The sequence below is a fragment of the Diospyros lotus genome, chromosome 10, assembly GCF_014633365.1.
Source record: "Diospyros lotus cultivar Yz01 chromosome 10, ASM1463336v1, whole genome shotgun sequence".
Classification (NCBI taxonomy): domain Eukaryota; kingdom Viridiplantae; phylum Streptophyta; class Magnoliopsida; order Ericales; family Ebenaceae; genus Diospyros; species Diospyros lotus.
In genome coordinates, this window is record NC_068347.1 from 4,514,234 (window position 1) to 4,531,484 (window position 17,251).

Sequence of the window (17,251 nt, forward strand, 5' to 3'; positions counted from 1 at the left end):
TGACCCAACGCCTATTCTAAACTACGCTCTGAATACCTCGATCTACCCTTTGAATCACCCTTCTAAGTACAGCCAACAAGGCTTAATGGCTAGCCCTTTGATAGGTTCTAGGTTCATTGTCGAGAATTCACCTATAACAATCACGGAATTGCTCCCCGACCCAAATTCGCTTCCCGATCTCACCATAACACTCAACAATTAGTATATGACAGTAATAAGGAAAACACAAAAGAGAGAAAAGTGAAAAGAGCTGAATTCGAGAGATTACCTATGAAGCTGAGCGGAGTACCAAGTTGGAAAGCAATGAACAATCGAAAATGAAGACAGTAAAAGGGCAAAGAGTTCTCAAAGAAATGAGGTTTCTTAAATCAAAAACAAAGGCGAAAAGTAAGGTATAGAAGCGGGAGAAGAAGCCTTGATAACGGCATCACTCAGCAGTTGTGCTTCAAGCCCATCACCGAAGACAAATCGTCACCATAAAATGCATCCAACGGGCAGGATTCAAATGACATTAATCTTCTGCTAACATCACGCACAACAAAAAATCCATAATTTAGTGACGAATTTAGCGACATAATTTTTTTGTCGCTAATTAGAGACGTCTTAGTGACAGATATTCTGTCGCTAAATTTTAGTGATAGATTTGTGACCGAATATTCTGTTGCTAAATTTTTTAATTTTTTTAAAATTTAGATTCTGTCACAAAATAATTTTTCATATTTTTTACTAAATTTTTACATTTAGCCACAGAATATTCCATCGCTAAATAATGAAAAAAATTAAAATAAAATTAAAATTATTTAGAAACTAAATAATTAAAAAAATTAAATTAAAACTAAAACTATTTAGCGATGGAATATTCTGTCAGTAAATAGTTAAAAAATTTTAATTTATTTTTATTTTTTAGCAAGGGGTTACCCCGTGGCTAAATTTAAATTTTTTTATTTTTATTTTTTAGCGGCTGGGTGATCTTGTAACTAAATTTTACATTTTGTATTTAATTTATTTTTATTTTTTAGCGACAGGGTTATCCCGTCGCTAAATTTTATATTTTATATTTAATTTATTTTAAATTTTAGCAACGGGTGTTACCTCATCGCTAAATTTTAATTTTTTATTTAATTTATTTTTATTTTTCAGCAATTGGGGCAATCCTGTCGCTAAAGTTTATATTTTTTATTTAATTTATTTTTATCTTTTAGCGACGGGTGTAACTCGTCACTAAATTTTAATTTTTTATTTATTTTATTTTATTTTTAAGCGATGGGGCAATCCCATCACTAAATTTTATATTTTTTATTTAATTTATTTTTATTTTTTAGCGACAAGTGTGACTCCGTCACTAAATTTTAATTTTTTATTTAATTTAATTAAAATTATTTTGCAATAGAATATTTCGTTGCTAAAAAATTAAAAAAATTAAATTAATAATTAGAAACTTTAGTGACGGTAAAAATCCGTCACTAAAATAGAAAAAAATAGTTAAAAAAATAAAATTTATTAATTATGTATTAAATAAAAATTAAATTCTTTAGTATTAAATGCATATTTTATGTATTTTATTTACAAACCAAAATATGTAAATTGATATGATATTGTAAAATTTATAATAACAAGTATGTATTAAACTAATTTTTAATCAAATAAAACTTAAATATTAAAGAGATTAATTAATTACAACATTTAAGTGGTACATTAGTTGAGTTAGAAATTTACAACATTTATTTTTTTAAGTATTAATTTATGAATTTAAAAGATTTAAAATTTAAAATATTAATTTAAAATAAAATCAAAATAGTTGGCAGCTAAATGTAGTATATAATTAATATGTGTAGTATATGTATCAAGGAGGGGAAGGGAAAGGAGTTGCGCTGGGATTAATTTCCCAGCGCTATACGTGGCGGCTTAAGGGGGCGCCACTTAGCCCGTAAGGGCATGCGCATGCTTCTGCCCGACATGTGCCATAATTATTTTATTTTTTTTAAAATAAAAGTCAGTGACAAAAACGCTCGTCACTGATTAGCGATGAAATATTCCATCACTAAAATAATTTTTAATTTTTTAAATAATTTTTTTATATTTTTTTAATTAGCGATGAAAATTTTTGTCACTGATTTTTGTGTAGTTGCTAAATTCTGTCACTAAAATTTAGCGATGCTATTTTTAACGACGGGAAGCTGCCCGTCGCTAAATTTTTTAGTGACGAATATTTCTGTCACAAATGTCGTTTTCCTTGTGGTGATGCCACCTGCTGTGGCACTTGCAAGCATTCAATGCCTTGAGTAGAGGTAGGGGTGCCTCCCCACTTACCTACGATGTCTCGTCTCCCAAACCTGACATTTGGAATTTTGGGACCACATGTGTTACCTATCAGGATACTGAAACGACCCCCAATGCTCACATTGACATCGGCCCAAACCCAAAGCTCGTCTCAAATATGGCCAACATTAAAACACGTCATGATCTCAAACTACGCATCCTAAGCTCGAATGCTCGCTCGTGGGAACATCTAACCTAGGGGATTGTGGGTTATACTAACCCTTAGAAGCCCACCTTGACGTCAGTCCCATAACCCAGCACCAAGCCCGATCTCTAGACCTAGCCTCGGCTCACACCAGTTCAGCAACATCCTCATTCCTTCAATACTGTCTGAGATCCCCACAACCGCAACAGGCCTCAGCAGCTCCGAGATTCTCAGTCTTTCATCTTTGCCCTCATCCTTAGCAACACCAGGATCCTTGGCTCCTCATCCTTCCGTAATGGTCGACGATTAAGCTCGCCTTATCACCATTCGAGGTATGTTCTTTTCAGCCTAAAAAAAACTCTATCATCTTGAATCCCCACTGACTTGAGTGTCAGAGTGCTTGCAGGTGCCACCCCCACTACGCAGACTACTAAGACCAGACTTATCGTTGCCTCAAGCTTTATGGCCGACCACCACTTTTGAGTGGGAAGGAATGTATATATTTTTCTTTTCTAAGCCAAAGAAGATAAGCTATTGTTTTTACTCAAAGCTTAAGAGTATATACATTTGTATATGGGGTGGGGGTGGGAGGAGGTTAGAAACTGGTGTTTTTCAAGCCATTTTTTAACTTTGATGTTTCTGTAAACTACCAGTTAGGTAAAGATGACAGACTAGATTCCATATGGAGCAATGGTTAGAACCTTTTGTTCGTAGTTTAAAAGCCCTAGGACAGAGGTAACAATGTTGGCCTAGAAAGTGATAATCAGGGGGTTGAAAGAGATTCTTCGAGCTATTTTTAAAACTTAATTTTATTATAACCAGCAATAAGGTTCTGAGCAAGAGGATATATTGGAAACAAAGTGGAACAAGGTTTAGAACCTTTCATTAATAAGTCAGAAGTCCTTAAAGGAAAGGGGACAAGAGTATTGACTAAGGAACACATAATTAGGGCACATAGCTTATATACATTTCTTCATTCAAGAAAGTTAGGAAAGGGGACAAGGGTATTGACTAAAGAACACATAATTAGGGCACATAGCTCATATACATTTCTTCATTCAAGAAAGTTTCATATTGGTGGTTTGGTTGGAAGCAAAATTTTGCTTGTTTACATTTCAATTCATTTGATGAAATGATCCCAGCTTTTGCTTCTTCACCCTGGGAATAGAAAGCAAGTATTTGCCTCTATCTAGGTGGCGTTTTCCCCTTAAAAACGAGAAAGATCATGATAACAGTTGGTCAGGCAAGGGAAATCCTTTTGACTGACAAGTGTCCAATTACCCTATGGCTGGTGCAATCCGCTTGTAGTATCTTGTATAATACTCAACATATTTTATAAATTAAGCTATCTGAGGGCAATTCATCTTATCAGGGTTATATTCATTGCTAATTTGACAATTCACTGCTGTTTGAACTTGAAGGTGTTTATTACAATGATAAACCAGAGCTGTTTTTTGATCAGGTGGTTTTGTTATTTAATATAAGGCATTCCAAGATGGTATACATTTTTGAAATGCTCCATAAGCTTCAATAGAAAGCTTTTCTTGCTTTATTGGGAAAAGTTCATATGAAAACTTTCAACAATTTTCCTTTTTGAAAGTGTTGAAGTCTTATATTTAAATTTTAGCAATTGATCCATTATGAGGAATTGTAATTGGTGACTAAATTTTTAGAGTCAAAAGAAATTAGTCTTTTGTTGCAGTTTTTGCTACTGCATTGTCCTGGATTCCCTCTCAGTGTGTTATTCCTAGTTATTGGAAATATGTTGAATTCTCACTAAAAATATTTTTGTTTAAGAAGTATGGTCAGGATCAAAGATTTTACAATTAAGCTGATGATGATCTTTGAGACCAACCACCACGTGCTATCTCAATGAATGGACCTCGAGAGTGGAAGCTTCAAACTTGGCTATGTCTAACCTTGAAAATGTAGCCTAGAAGACAATGAAGCAAAGGGGCTAAGATCTCTAGAGGTAGACTCTGACGCTCAGATCAGTAGTAGAAGATGCAAGAATTGGAGTCTTTTTTATACTTGGTGAGGGCCCCTACTTTTTATAAGCTAGACCGTTATAAGGTACTTGAGATAAAGCTGGAAGTGGTCAGGCACGGCTCCCGAAGACCTTGGTCAAGTTAGAACAAGTCACATGGTCCAGTCCAAATTTGTTGGACTCCACTCTGGATCCCTCTGCAAATGTCGTCACGTGTTCTTTAACTGGTCGTAGAAGACTGTTCCCCACTCCGCATTGTTGGCTTGTCACGCGTCAATCTATTGAACGATTCACATGACAATCAAGATGGCTAACGTGCAGGGGGTAATTTAGTAATTTAAACAATATCACATCATAAGCTTTGTTCATGGTTTTTTACTTACAGGTGCGGTCATGTACTTGTTTTATGGTGAGTTTGGTTGCATGCTTTATATTGGGATTTTTGCTGGGAAACAACTAGCAAGAGGGCGCAGATTGGAAAGAGCATGCTTCTTAATGCTATCAGGCTTAAAAAAGTCGACATTCTTTATTTGGATAACACTTATTGTAATCCATCCTATTGCTTTCCTTCTCGAGAAATTGCTGCTCCGCAGGTGCACCTTTCCTATTCCTTTGGGATTTTTGTAGTTTCCTTGTTTCATGTAGTTAGTAGTAGAGATACGATTAGGTCTATAACCAATAAAACTTCTATTTTAATTTTTCTGAAATATTTCATGAGGAATACATAAAGTTGTTTGTCTAAATGTTATTGGGCCAAGCTGCTTGAAAATAATGTGTTATGAATTGGCAAGGAAAAGCTTCTTTATTTCCCATCTATAACTTAATATATATACAGTTTAGGATAAGTACTTCCCACTTCCTTAAATTAAGGATCCATAACCCAACTATTAATCTGAACACAAAACACAACTTGAGGGCTATAACTGAAAGTAAATTAAGATCGTTACGGGACAAGCAACGTAATTAAAAAATTTTGAACTTTACCCCGATCAATTGGATTAATGTCGAAATCAAAACATTTACATACGTAATAAATTAAATCTAACCTTTAGATTTCTAAGTCATTTACGGATCCGAGCTATCCAAGGATTTGGCCGCTAACTTGTGATACACAACACGCATCTTTTGGTGAGGAGGGCAGAATGTGAGTGCTAACTCATTTTCCTTTTCATGGCTTGTGTATGGATGGAAAAAACCTCCTCTTTTCGAATCAATACCAAAGGAAACGGGAGAGAGTAAATGGCAATTTTTTCAACTATTGAAAAATTCACAAAAAATATTCATTAATTTGGACAACCCTTAAAAGGATATTTATAGAGGAGCAAAGCCTCATAGGATTTCCTAAACTCTAATGTATATGGGCCGACCCTCTTAACTCTAGTCCAACTATGAACTTAATTAACCCAAATCAAATTATAAGTTTAAAAAAAATATTTAGTCCAAATCTAATTTAGCTTAAATATAATATTTAATTTAATATTTGTCCAAATACTTTATTTAACTCAAATATTAATTTAAACTAAAATATATATTTATTTTATTTCTTATTTGTCACTTCAACAAATATAGGAAATTATTAAATTAGAAACTACTTCCTAATTTAATCAATTGTCATTTTATGAAACTCTTTTCTTTATGACAACCCCTTATCAAATCGACGTCATTACGTCTATTTGTTCTTTTTCTATGAGAACTTATAAAAGCACAACTTCTTACTTAAGTGTCTCACTTAACCATACATTTGTTCTCCTAGTTTAAACTAGGGACCTTATCTTTTGAGTATGACTCATTAGGTTTCCGAACATGTTGGCAATATATCAATACTAACACATAAAACAAGATTGGTCTCTAGCAAAGCATCATGCCTACCCAATTATTCAAAAGGATTCATAATTTGTAAACAACCTTTCATGAGCATGGTTATTGTGTAATTCGATCCTCTCGTTAATATATCTTCTGTGATCTCAAGGCTGACAATGTATTGTTTGATTACGATCACATGAGTTTTCTTCAATCCTCCGAATATCCTTAATCAATAGAAAGTGAATCAATAACTCTTTATTGATCTCTTTCACTATGGTCATGGATTTAAAGTGAATATCCATAAAAAATACCTTAAATACATCATCCTCTATCAAGGGATAGACGAGTTCCATCTTGGTTATGCATCCATCTCCATAAGTCTCACAATATGCCCATGTGCTGCCTTTGTCTAGACCCATCATAATGATGTCAAAGCATACCAGTCTTTATATGAGATGACTGTGACAACCTCAAGTCCAAAAATTAGTTACACCCATCTCATATGAGAATTCCATTAACATATAAACAAAATGGATTATCATAGCGAGTCATGTCCAATGACATGTTCTCCAACATTAGTCACTTATATACTTGTCTAGGCATCCCCATGCCTATGGGTGTGAGACCCCCAATACAATCAGATAGCAAAAACATAACACATACAAGTCTTACCCCAATTGTCAATGTCCATTCTTGACATTTCTATGACTTGGGACATTTAATGATATCTATAAACTGTGATGCATCATCTCGCATCTTTATAAATTAATCACAGTAAACATCATATGGACTTTTATCTAGTTTCATCTAGTCATTACAATAATAACAATAGAACAACTTCTAGTGAAATTGAATAACTCTTTATTCAATAATAAATATGATTGCAATTGTCAGTATATAACATACTCAATCTGATTGGGTCTAGAGCACCTACATTAACAATAACTTCAGCCCAGTAATAGATAATACAACAAAAAACAAACTAAATAATTGTACAACAACAACAAAAAATAGCAAATCATAAATCTTATAAATCTATAAACATATGCTCTTTATTTCTTAACACTCCCCTTTACGATGGAGAATGGATGTCATCCATTCCCAACTTGCTTGTTAGCCTTTGAAAGATTGTTCTAGGAAGGCCTTAGATAAGTAGATTTGCCAATTGACTTCTTGTAGACACAAATAGAGTACAAATTAAACCATTTTTCAGCTTTTCTTTTATAAAGTGTATGTCAACTTTCACATGTTTAGTACGATCATGCTGTACCAGATTGTGTGCAACATTAATAGCTAATTTTTTTTTGTCATAATACAGCTTCATAAGATCCTTTCATTTAACCTTCAGATTTTTTAAAACTATTTTAATCCGTAGTAATTCACAAATCCCAAGTGCCATAGACCTGAATTCAGTAAGAAGAACATGTCATATGATCGGTGGCACTTGAATCAATAATCCAGGCATTTGAGATAGCAGTATATGTGGCATTTAGTGTATAAGAAAAGAAGGAAATACTTGAAAAGATTAGGGTATAGGTACCTGAACTAGTAGATTTCTCTAGGGATCCAATCAGTTGCTTCAATTTAGAGATTTCTTCCTTGTTGAACTCAACAATCACCAATTCCTCCACATATTGTGTGTTAGCCACATAGGCATACTCCTGTCTCTTTTGCTTGCCTAGTGTTTTACCTTCAGCTTGTGGTTTCTCATGTAACTTCTAGCACTTATCTATAATGTGTCTAAGCTTCTTACAATAGGTGCACCATAGGAGGACCTTGTTTGATCGTGACACATCTATAGGTTTTTAGTCTCACTTCCTTGATGTTCTGCACTGAAATGTTGGATCTTTCTTATCATTAGTGTTGAGTTTTCCACTATATGAGTCTCAAGCATGACTCCTCTCCTTCTTTACTCAACTCGGACAATGGTTATAGTCTCATTTAGAGATGGTAAATCCTATTTTCCTAGTATTTGGACTCTCACTACATCAAAATCAATATTTAGGCCAGTAAGGAATTCATAAATTCTTTCTTTTTCAACAAGCCTTTTAAGTAGGGCAACATCCTCACTATATTTCATTTTGATACACTGGTTGTGATCCATTTTCCTGCCATAGAATTTGCAGGAGATTGGAATACTCAATGATCGAATGGTTTCCTTGCTTGGTTGTTGAGATCTTTGTCTTGATCTCATAAATTTGGGATGCATCTCAAACTTTGGAGTAAGTTTGCTTGTTGCGTCCTAAATTTCTTTAGATGTACCTAGAAACATAATAATACCACTTATCTTAGGAAGCATAGAATTCCATAGGCAAGACATTACCATAGAATCCTCTTCATCCCAAGCTTTGAAAGTAGGATCTCTTTTGCTTAGGCCTAGTACCGAGTAGATGGCTCAATTTGCCTCCCTCTTTCAAAAAAGTCCTAACTAATTGAGACCACTTCAAATAGTTCATACCATTCAACCTATAGGCTACCCGGATATTCTGCAATTCTCCAATTGATGGATTGCTTTTATTCACTCCACAAACAGTGGTTCTAATTGGTGAGTCAGAGGCGCCAATGACTTCGATTGAGGTAGACATAACTCTTAGATGAACTACACTTGAACTTCTTGGGTCACAAGATAGCCAGGCATAAGGTCTAGGACTGAGATGTTGGCTTCTTTAAAAATCGAACGCCTTTATAGCTCTAATACTATGTTATGAATTGGTAAGAAAAAGCTTCTTTATTTCCAACCTATAACTCAGTATATATATAGTTTATGAGAAGCATTCCCCATTTCCTTAAATTAATGATACACTACCCAACTACTAATCTGAACACAAAACATAACTTGGAGGGCCAGAACTTTAGCCCATTAATAGATAATACAACAGAAAACAAACCAAATAAATGTATAACAAATCATAAATCTTATAAATGTGTAAACATGCTCCTTATTTCCTAACACAATGTGAATCAGAATAGGGTTAAGCAAGCCAAACAAGAGAGAATGATAATTCAGGCATGCTTTCATGAACTAAGTCTCAAGAGACTTTTTATTAAGGACTTTTAATAAAAGGGGAGTAGGTGGGTGTAACAATAAATTAAATTGAGAGGTTGAGCTCACTAACAATATTTACCTAATTTCCTACAATCTGGATACAGGAGTTGAGATGAAAAGGATGTAAATGGGAATTTGAATGAGTTTAACTTCTTATCATGATTTTCTAAACAAATATGAATATTGAATAACTTAGATGGGAATTTGAATGAGTTTAACTTCTTATCATGATTTTCTTAACAAATGTGAATATTGATAACTTCTTATCATGATTTTCTTAACAAATATGAATATTGAATAACTTAGATGGGAATTTGAATGAGTTTAACTTCTTATCATGATTTTCTTAACAAATGTGAATATTGATAACTTCTTATCATGATTTTCTTAACAAATATGAATATTGAATAACTTAGATGGGAATTTGAATGAGTTTAACTTCTTATCATGATTTTCTTAACAAATATGAATATTGAATAACTTAGATAGGCATGATAGGTGTTGAGCCCTCTCTTTCTTGAACTAAACGTGGTCAGAAAATTGTGGAATATTTCTTGAAAAATTCAATTTTGAATAATAATGTTAAACATAAATTTCATGCCTTGTGATATGAAAGTTTTGCTTTTGTCCACTGTTTATCTTCATCTAGTGATTGTCCATGCAGAAACTCAGTAAGAAAATATATACCATTTGGTCTGGTTGTAGGTTGTTGATATCATTACATCTCATCCTGAACATGACATCATTATTGGTATAGACTCCTTGGGCAAAGAAGACCTTTTACTCTACATTGCACGTGTGCTAAATATAAAGGTATATTCACTCCTTGAACAGAAGACTATATGCTACTATTTTGCCTATTTAAATGTAACCTTTACAACACCTATGCAGTACATTTAGACCAGAACTAGCTCATAATTTCTTTTATTCATTTTTCTTCTCTTTGGTTTGAGTATAGTTGTTTATTTTTCCTCCTTTCGAACTTTTTGAAAAAGAATAGAGCAAATTATCCGGAATAAGTAATCTGTTACCACTGGAACGTCAAAATCATGAGTGTAGATTGGTTCAACTTGGAATCTACCACAGGTACTTGCTGTTTTCTGCTTGCTCGCTGCATGTATAACATTTGTATTTGCCTATGCTACCCTTTATAATCCGGAGAGTTGACCTGACTCAGTTCTTAGTATTGGGCTTAATTAGGGACCAAATAGCAGCCAAGAAATGGGATGAAAAAGGCCCAAAAGAGTGGGCTCACTGAAACTGGGATATTTCCCTGTTCCCCAGACTAGTCAGTTGTTCTATGCCCAAACCCCTATCAAACCAATCAATTTTCAGGCCAAATTTCGGTTGGAATAAGTTGATTTGTGAAGCTAACAGTAACAGTAACACATGGCTATGATTTGAGTCAATAACAATGCGGCCAATTTTCTTTGCAATAATACTCATAAAGCTAAAAAAAATGGCTTTCATTTTGGTCAATGGAATATCTGTAAGCGGGTCAATTAGGGCTGCAAACTGGAGTATCCGGTCTGTCCTGCAGTGCAGTTGGAGGTGTCCTGTTCTGCCAAGGCAGAACCCCCTCAAACGAGAGAATTTAAAACCCAACCTTTTATGGTATGTAGTTAACTTATGGCCTAAATTTTGGTTGAATTGAAGTTGGAAGTAGTGTGCTGCTCTTCGGGGGGGGGGGGGGGGGGGGGGGGGGGGGGGGGGGGGGGGGGGGTTGTAATCGTCTTTGGTCTATACCTTAATCACTTTCCTATGGGGAACGCGAAAACTAATTTCACTTGTACTTTTTTGTTCTGACTTGGATTTTGGTTTTATTTTTATTTGTTAGGCGAGTTATAAACAGAATAGGGCTCAAGTTTGGGCTGATCCCTTTAAATTGAGTCTATTTAGGTGGAAGAGGCCTTGCGATACCTGAGTTAGATGTGCATTAGTTCGGTTAGACCGAACTAATCGAATCGAACCGACCGAACTGGTCGGTTCGGTTCAATTATTAAAAGATTGTTTATCGGTTCGGTTAATTTTAACAAAAAAATTTGATTAATTTTATCGGTTCGATTATTTCACTTGAATTAACCGAAAAAATCGATCCGCCCCCCATGCGCTGGCCAGCAAACCCACCCAGCGCGGCCCCCAAAAACCCCAAACCCCCCTCGGTTAGTTCACTCTTCTTCTTTTATTTCAGCCGTGCCCCGCTCTTATAGGAGAGAAATCTCCTCCTCCTTTTCTGTCGGTCACCCCTTACTGCCATCACCGCCACTCACTATCCCTCGGAGACGAAGACGAAGGTCGGACCACTATCCCTCGGAGACGAAGACGAAGGTTGGAGAGACGAAGAAGGAAAGGTCAGAGAGGTCGAAGAGTCGGAGACGGATGGCCGACTGGTTGGCCCTTCGTCTTCGGCCCTTTGTCTCCCTTCGAGTTACCAACACTGACGCCACCGCCGACCTCTGCATCTGAATCCGGACTCCCAACTGAGAGGCCGCCTCACCTCGAAACCCTATGTTCCTAACGCTCACTCCAGATCTGTTGCTTGGCGTTCATCTCTAGATCGAGCAGCTAACTGCTATTCTTCTTCCTCGCTGCAATCTTGAGGTTGGTTTCATCTCTAGATTTGTGCTTCTTCATCGGCCATTGGTACAATCTTGAGCTACCATTTTTTCTTTTTTTGTTTCTCTTATCATGTTCATTTAATCTTATTTTGTGTCCAACTCCATGCATTCCTCCTATATGTTCGGCCATATGGTAGTTAGTTTTTGGATAGATTTTCGATTCGAGTTTTGGTTCGGTTAGTTTAAATTTAAAATCGGTTAGTTTGGTTTCGATTACTTCGGTTAATATAGTAGTTCGGTTCGGTTCGGTTCGATTATTTGTTTAAGATCAGTTCGGTTCGGTTAGCTAAAATCGGACGGTTCGGTTCGATTATAACCGAATACACACCCCTAAACCTGACTCAGGTTTTATCTATTTTTTTAAACCCTTGGGCTGGTATTTTTTTTTTTAAATCCCTGGGTTTGGGCTGATAGAAATTATGATTTATCTTATTTTATTGATTTGTTTTTACTTTAGAATTTAGATTTAATCTTTTTATTTTTTAGGAAGATTTGATTATATTTTAGCTTTATTTTTAGTATGTTTTTTTTTTTAAGAATACCCTGTAAATAAGCTTTGTGGACTTAATTAATCGACGATTGACTGGGAATATATATTGAGATTTCTTCCATTCGCGGCTGACTTTCAACCCTGCCTTCTCTTTCCAACATTGTTTTAAAAATTTGATCGGACCGGTTTAATCGGAACCAGTGACCTATCCGATCCGATTTGACTCAAAAAATTAAATTTTCTTCAACCCGGTCAAAATCTGGTTGGACCGGTGAACCGGGAACTAGGTTGATGCTGATTTTTTTCACCCTCTCACTTATTTTTAAAATTTTAATTATTAATTAATTCTTTAATAACATATATAATAATTATATATAAAATATTAGTTATATATTAGTTAATAATAGCATTTCTCATAATAATATATGAAATATTAGTATTTCAAAGATATATATTAATATATATATTTAATATATATATTATTTAATTATAAAATATATATATGACATCATCTGATCGGATCACTCCGATCTAACCAGTCGGATCAACTGACCGGTGAACCAATTAATAGGCCGGTTCGCTCTCCGATCCGATTTTTAAAACACTGCTCTCCAACCCTTAGTTTTTGTGCACTCAATTTATCAATAAAAAGAAAGAAAAATTAAAATCCATCGCTGGGCTTAAATTTAATGTGGATTTCAGACTTACATACATGCAGTTCCATAATTCTTTCCTGCAAGAAGATTGGTGTGGTGAAAAAGAATGAAGTATTATTTTTATTGTTCTTATAATTCTTGTAGATAACATTTTCTTAATGAGTTGTGGTTCCTGTTTTCTTCTTTTATTCTTGAAAGCTTTGGGTGTGGCCAGAACGCCTACAAATCATGCATCTTCTTGGGTTCCACGATATCTTCACTGCCAACACTTCTTTAACTAGAGTGCGAGCCGTCCCTCGCTACAGTTTTAGCATTGATACTCTGGAAGGACTAAATACCATGAACCCTACTATTGGGATCATGCCATCTGGTCTTTCATGGCAATTGAAGCCCCTTGAAGGAAAAAGCAGTTTTTTTGGTTCTGGTCCTTCAAATCTCCATCACAGTCGTAGCAAATTGTATACGAAAGCTATGAGTCAAACTGACAAGCTCAAACCGAGTGAAAGTTTCAATTATGTGGAAAAATATCATGAATTGACGTGGCGTGTACCGGATGTGTGAAATAAATATATCAAAAAGATTGGTGTGGTGAAAAAGAATGAAGTATTATTTTTATTGTTCTTATAATTCTTGTAGATAACATTTTCTTAATGAGTTGTGGTTCCTGTTTTCTTCTTTTATTCTTGAAAGCTTTGGGTGTGGCCAGAACGCCTACAAATCATGCATCTTCTTGGGTTCCAGGATATCTTCACTGCCAACACTTCTTTAACTGGAGTGCGAGCCGTCCCTCGCTACAGTTTTAGCATTGATACTCTGGAAGGACTAAATACCATGAACCCTACTATTGGGATCATGCCATCTGGTCTTTCATGGCAATTGAAGCCCCTTGAAGGAAAAAGCAGTTTTTTTGGTTCTGGTCCTTCAAATCTCCATCACAGTCGTAGCAAATTGTATACGAAAGCTATGAGTCAAACTGACAAGCTCAAACCGAGTGAAAGTTTCAATTATGTGGAAAAATATCATGAATTGACGTGGCGTGTACCGGATGTGTGAAATAAATATATCAAAAATAAATTCTTGAAAGAATAAATTTTAATAGCTGAAGTTTGACTTTCAAAAAGATATAAAAATAAGACTGTTTTATTAAGAAAACTCAAATAGATTGTCAAAATTTATATTAAAAAAAATTTGATTACAAACTCTAAGTTCTAGACATATTTATAGTGTTTGACTAATCTAAATTCATCTAATATTTGTAAATAAATTCTAATTAAACATGAAATAGAACTTATGAAGTATTAAAATATTATTCTGGCACTATTATTTCGGCGTGGTCGGGTGAGCCTTGGACTAGGTCTTGGTCAGTGACCACATCATTCACCTCTACTTAAGAAGAATTCTTCTCGAATTATCATTTAAGTATGACAACTCAACATCCGGCAAATACAAAAATAGATCAGCAACATTGAATGTTTTGAAAATACTCATATGATTAGGTAAATCCATAACATAAGGATTATCATTGATCTTCTTTGTAATTTTGTAAGGACCATACTTTTTTAGCTTGACCTTGTTTTGTTTTCCTGCTGGAATCCGTTCTTTCTTCAAGAATATCATGAGTTCATCTCCAATTGTGCTTCATGTGCTTGTCAACTATCGCCTTGTACTTCTTATTTGTGCAATTTTTGCTTGACATCTTTCTGAACCGTTTGAACTTTTCTACTAAGAGAACATGAGTAAAGACATTTCTTCCCCTTTTAGCCCTATCTTCGTTGGCATAGGTCCATCCATCACCATGTCTGTTGCCCTTTGCCTCCATTGTATTATTATTGTTAGACTGAGGACGTTGAACATTCCATCTTGAGCACTTCTCTAATCTAGTAGATCTTATCACATGTTCTCCTCCTCTCATCAGCTTTCTTGATTTTGACTCCTCAACAGCTTCCGAATTCATCCATAAATTTTTCTTACCTAGAGAAGCATTCTTTTGTAACTGTTTTGAACAAAGACTTACTCCGTAACTACTAGCAGTCTCTCCATCACTTAAAATATTGATGCTTGAATTCTCCTTTGGTCCAAGCACTTGATCAGCTTTAGCACCAACTGCTACATCATTCTTAGTTTTGAAATCTAATTTCAAATTAATACCGAAAGCAGTTGCAATACCTAAGTTAACTAGCCTGAGAGATCCAACACTCTTATCCACAAAAAGACCCTATGACCATCTTGTTTTTGCAATCGCAAAGGTGAATATGTTCTTTTTGCCTTCGATTCAACCATGTTAGAGTCTAAATAAACTATAGAAGGATCTGCTACCATAGCCTCCATCTCCTTTACAGTCGCAAGCTGATCAGAAGAAACACCACCATTCTTCGATTGCGAAGCAATGCCTGAGCCATCGGGACTGAAAAATACCCTAGTATGAATCAATAATCTTATAGTTTTTGTCATGTTAGTAGCATAAACCAAACCTAAGTTTGCAAACGTTAAGGTTGCTCGGACAATATAATGTTTGAGATCAGGCTCCAAACTCACTGAAAAACCATTATTTAGTTTATATTCATTGTTTCCCCAATGGTTGTGTTGCTATGCATTCTTCCTAACCCTTTACCACTGGGGTTGACTATCATACGACCAAGATCACCCTCATCGTCGCTATCATCCATCATTGGTCTTCTAAGATTAACGATGATAGGATTAATGACTGGTTTTCCCGGTTTAAAGTAGCTGGCTTGATTCGCGCCATTAGTCCAATTCTAGTTATCATTAACTCGTTGTAAAACGCCCAACTGGTTGCGGATTCCCTCAAATTGTTGATGCATTACATGAGTTATTTCCCGTTGTTCTTCGATTGCTCTCTAAATCACGGGTAACCCCCATCGCCATCATGAGGCTGGTTGCTACCGTTACTTTCAAGATTGGCCATCTAATTGGTTGATGAACCACTCTAATATTACCTAACGCAACGTGTAGCGCATGTGTGAAAAAAATACATCAAAATAAACTCTTGAAAGAACAAACTTCAATGGCCGAACCTTAAACTTCAAGAAAACGCAAAGACAATACTGTTTTGCTAAAAAAACCCAAATAGATTGTCGAAATTTATATTGAGAAAAACTTGATTACAAACTCTAGGTTCTAGGCATATATATAGTGTTTGGCTAATCCAAATCTATCTAATATTTGTAAATAAAATTCAACTAGAATCTTAATGGAAATAAATTCTAATCAAACATGAAATAGAATTCTAAATCAAGTAAAATTCTAAAACTTATGAAGTATTAAAATACTGTTATGGCACTACTATTCCGGTGTGGTCGAGTCAATCTTGGACTAGGTCTTGATTAGTGACCGCATCATGAATAGATATATGCAGTTCCATATTTAGATCATTCATGCCTTATTGAGATAAAGAAGTTTGTCAAGCTTGTCCAGCCATCCAAGTTGAGAGGCATTGTGTCTTCATCACCTTCTTATGTCAATCCCCTTTACCATTTGGGCAGCCTTTTGCAACCAAACCGAACATCACAGGCATTGCATCGGAATGTTGAGAAAAGAGGTGATAACAGAGTTGAAGCTGTTATTGCTAGATTTGCTCCTGCCAGTGGTAATTCTGCTGCTGCAAGAACTAAAAGAAGAAGAAAAAGAGAATTATTGCGCGTTCGTTTGAGTAGAGTGAAAATATTGACACGACTAGGGCGTGGCACAAAAATGTTGGAGCTTGCTGACTCAAACAGTTAAATCATGAGTTGAATGTTGGTAGTATGTCACATTGAAACTGCATGGCTAATGTTGAGCATGCTACTTGATCTGGGAATACAAAATTACGAGTTTAAGCAAGTTATGAAGTTCATGGCTAATATTTTGTCATGGATGGTATCATTTCAGTAGCTGTGATATGTTGGTAGATCGATACTGTAAACTTTAATAGATATGTGGCTCTTGAAGTTTATGGTTGGTGCTTTAAAGATGTCTTACGTACTTAGATTTGTGGACTAACCATCTTTGTTATGTCAATGCTAAGTTTCTGATGGTGAAAATGGCTCTGGAAGTCTTCAATTATTTTCCGCCACAAGATAGCACTGCTGAAGGACTGAGATTGGTATGTATACTTGGACCGAGGTTGGGAATGATATCATGCTTTAATTTTTTTTGTGTTGGATTATGATGCGAAGTTCAAATAATTT

The 17,251-nt window shown here is 35.2% G+C and overlaps 1 pseudogene; it reads left to right on the forward strand.

Moving 5' to 3' along the window:
- Positions 1–317: 317 nt before the first annotated feature.
- On the forward strand, positions 318–16,805 carry LOC127811863 (uncharacterized; annotated as a pseudogene).
- Positions 16,806–17,251: the final 446 nt, after the last annotated feature.